This window comes from Penaeus monodon, chromosome 7, assembly GCF_015228065.2.
Source record: "Penaeus monodon isolate SGIC_2016 chromosome 7, NSTDA_Pmon_1, whole genome shotgun sequence".
Classification (NCBI taxonomy): domain Eukaryota; kingdom Metazoa; phylum Arthropoda; class Malacostraca; order Decapoda; family Penaeidae; genus Penaeus; species Penaeus monodon.
In genome coordinates this window covers 18,013,425-18,018,007 of record NC_051392.1, presented here as the reverse complement: position 1 = coordinate 18,018,007, position 4,583 = coordinate 18,013,425, and positions in this window count along the sequence as shown.

The window sequence follows — 4,583 nt, the reverse complement described above, 5'->3', positions numbered from 1 at the left end:
AATACTTTATCAAGTAAATATCACTTTACTATTGTCATTATTATTATTACTGTTATTACTATTACTTTTATTATTATCATTTTTTTTTTTTTTTTTGTAATTATTATCATTATGATTATCATCACCATTATTATTATTATCATCATCATCATTATCATCATCATCATCATCATATCATCATCCATCATCATTCATATCATCATCATCATCATCAATCTCATCATCATCATCATCACTATAGCAATAATGACCATAATAACAAAATGATAACAGGAATAACAACAACCCTTAGAATAACAGTAAAAGTAATAATGATAATCATAATAGTAAAAAAATTAGAACGAGAATGTTGAAAATAGAAATTACAACGTTTATGATGATATCAATAACAATAATAATGATAGCACTGATAATTCGATCAATAAAAAAAAAGAACCAAAGACTTGAAATGGAAACACGAAGAATATAAAAATTAACTTTACCCACAAAAAATATAAAAAATGTAAGAAGAGAGAGAGAGAGTGAGAGAGAGAGAGAGAGAGTGAGAGAGAGAGAGAGAGGAGAGAGAGAGAGAGAGAGAGAAAGCAAGATAATCAATAAAATCAACTTCAAAGAAAGAGAGAACGAGAGAATGATTAAGAAAATTAATAGATAATAAAAAAAAATGAGAAGAAAACCGACCAACCTTAAGGGAACAGCCTTAAGACCTCTTCACAGGGGTCGGTTCCTCCTGCTGTGATTCAATAACGCTAATAAAAGTGATTCGCAACTTTTCGCCGAACTTGACCACGGGGTGATACTAATGGAGAGTGATAGATAGAGTGATCGGTCCTCTTTTACGATTTATTATTGGATAAGGTGAAGAGGGACGGGGGTTATACCGTTTTTTAAATATTGTTATTATATATATATATATATATATATTATATATATATATATTAAAAATATAATTATATATGTGTGTGTGTGTGTGTGTGTGTGTGGGTGTGTGTGTGTTGTTGTTGTGTTTTGTGGGGTATATCCCCCTTTTGTTATATTATTTTAATTAATTTTATTTTATTTTTATTTAAATACAATTACCCCCCACCACACAAAACCCCACCACACACCCCCACCCCCCCACATAAAAAATTTTTATTTAAAATTATATATTTATTAAATTTATAAATTTATAATAATATATAATTTTTATATATATATATATATTTATTGTATATAGATATTTAAAAATTTAAAAAAAATTTTAAAATTATTTATATATATATTATATATATATATATTATATATATATATATATAAAATTATATATATTATATATATATATATATAGGTTCATGTCTGACCGCCGTGGTCACACATGATATTTAATTGTATTTTTTCATTTGGATGCTCTTGGGGGGATACGGGGTGGGTCCCCAGTTCCTTTCCAGGAGAGTCCCGGGTTACCTTTCGGAATCATTCTCTCTATTTATCCGGGTTGTGCCCAGCACTGACTTGGGCGGTTTGGGCCACCCAGTACTAGGTAGGCAATCGGGTAAATTTCCTTTGCCCAAGGGAACAACGGCCGGCCCGGGTGACTCGAATCCTAACTCAGTTGCCGTCGTGACACCCTTTTACCCATGCTCAAACCACTCGGCCACCGGGGCCCTTTGCGATCAGGGGTTTCCATGATTTTTTTTGGCTTTTAGAGCGGGGGTTTCCATTGCCCCCCGCCCGGTTTTTTTTTTATGAGTCACCATTATGTTTTACCCGGCATGACTTGGGCGGGTTTGGGGCCACCCATGGGGGCAGGCAATCGGGGTGAATTCCTTCCCCCAAGGGAAAAAACGCGGGCCGGTGACTCGAACCCTCGAACTAGATTCCGCGTGACAGTTGAGTCCGACGCTTAACCATTGGGCCCACGCGGCCCCATTCAAATATAACACATGTATATATAACATTTATACACACACACGCACACCACACACACACCCCAAATAACACACACACACACACACACCACAACATATATATATAATATATATATATAAAATATATATATTTTATATATATACTATAGTAAGTATATGAATATAATAAATAATATAATAATATATATTTATATATACATATAATATTATATATTATATATATATATATAATATATAATATGTGTGGTGTGTGTGTGTGTGTTGTGTGTGTGTGTTTGGTTGTGTTGTGAGGCAGTGTTTATAATGGGTATATATACATGGGGTATTTTATTAAAAATTAGATAATATAATATATATATATTATATAATATATATTATAATATTTAATATATTATATTACGCATTTATATGTATATACTGTTATACGTTAAAAGTGTTGTGTGTGTGTGGTGTGTTGTGTTGTGTGTGTGTGTGTGTGTGTGTGTGTGTGTGTGTGTGTGTGTAAATACATACAAATCCATATATATTATATATATAATATATTATATATATTATATATATATTATATAATATAATAAATATATAAATATATATACTTACATATATAAATATATATATTTTTTTCTTTTTTTTTTTTGAACGGTAGGTTCAGGTTTGAGCCGCTGTGGTCACAGCAGCTATTAATTGAGTTTTCATGTTGTGATCCCTTTGGAGTAGTACTGGTAGGGCCTCATTTCCCTTTTCCATGGAGAGTCCCGGGTGTTCCCTTTTTAGGTAACATTCTCTCTTTTTTACCCGGGCGGGACTAGCACTGATTGGGCTGGCTTGGCCCCCCAGTGGCTAGGTAGGCAATCGAGGTGAATTTCCCCTTCCCGGGGGAACACGCGCCGGCCGGTGACGAACCCTCGAACTCACATTCCCATGGGCCATTTTGAGCCAACCACTCGGCACCGCGGCCTTATATTTTATTTTAACTTTATATATATATTATAATATATAAAATATATATATATAAAAATGGTGTGTGTGTGTGGTGTGTGTGTGTGTTGTGTGTGTGTGTGTGTAAAAAACAAGACAGTTCTTTTTTTGGAAAAAATTGCTTGATTCTCCCCAAAAAAAACGCAAAGCTTTTGGACGCCAATAAATATCGCTTTAAAAGTAGAATACAACAAAACCCTATAACATTAGTATTAAACAATGCTACGCCCCAACCCAAATTTGCAAGTGATGAAGAATTAAAATTTTTTTATAACTCTCCCCAAGATTTCAGACACAATCCAAAACAGAATGTAAAAAAAATCAGGGGAGACTCAACGCCAAAGTAGGAAAAAATAATCAAAAAAAATGACACCTGGGGAAAATTCGGCTTGGGAGATATAAATGAAAGAGGTAAAGATTTTAGAATTCTGTGTAAAAAATAATCATTTATACCCAAATAATTGTTCCAACACCACCCAAGACACTTGTACACGGGGTTTTCACCAGACAAAAAATACGCAACCAAATTGACTTCTTTGTGCTAAACCCCAAAAAGGAAAGTTGCATAAAAATGCCAAGACAAGACCTAGTGCCGACGCAACAGTGACCACCAACTCTAACTATCGATTTAAAGATCAAAAAGATAGAGCTCCAACACCCCCTCTAAAGCTCGATACAAAACTTTTGATAAAATTACAAAATTCGTGTCAAACAAATTTAAAATATTTAACAATGGAAGATGATAAACACCTAATAGGGTTGGGGAAAAAGGGAAAAAAGAACCCCTGCTAAGCACTGCTTAAAAAAATATCGCCAAAAAAAAAAAGAAAAATTCCCCCCTGGATACTAAAAAAAAAAAAAACACTAAGTAAAATTTGAACAAAAAGATCCCAAAAATAAAGGGAATAAATAATCCATTTGAAAAAGAAATTTTACAAAAAAAAAAATACAAAAATTAAAAGATTTTGCGACAAATAAGGAAAAATTTAAATGAACATTGCCAGAGAATTGAAAACTGTTCTACAATAAGATAATAAAAAATCTCCCAAGGAGTACGAAAACATCACAAAAATTTAAACCTACATGGACATATCAAAACGGAGATGGACTTTTTTTATGTGAGGGAAAAGAAGTCAAAGATATGGAATCAATTTTGTTCCAACCATACAAAAAAAAATAAAGATCTAACAACAACATTAATTAGACTAAATGACAACGAAAAAAACCCCGCCCTGCTAGACGAAGTTATAAAAGCCATAAAAAAAGTAAAAAATAAAAAGGGCCCCGGAATAGAAAATAACAGCAAATAATTAAGAATGCTGGCGAAAGTTTTAAATACTTCTTCTAAAAACTCTGTAAAATTAAATAAAAGAAAATGGCCGAAGACTTGGGGTAAAATCAATCTTTACCCCCTACCTAAAAAAAATGACGCCCTCCAAAGCACAATAATAGGACAATTGCATTAATAAGTCACAGTAGCAAAAAATTTTTTGAAAATTTTGCTGAAAGAATAAGTTGAAGTAAGAGAGGAAATGCAACAACGAGCAGGTTTCGCCCGGAAAAGGTACCAGAAACCAGATTCTAAATCAAAATTTATCATGAGAAAAACAGAGAAAATCAAAAAAACCTATCCGTGTTTCACGATTATGTGAAAACTTTGATACTGTTTACACGATTCCCCTGGAATAAAATGAA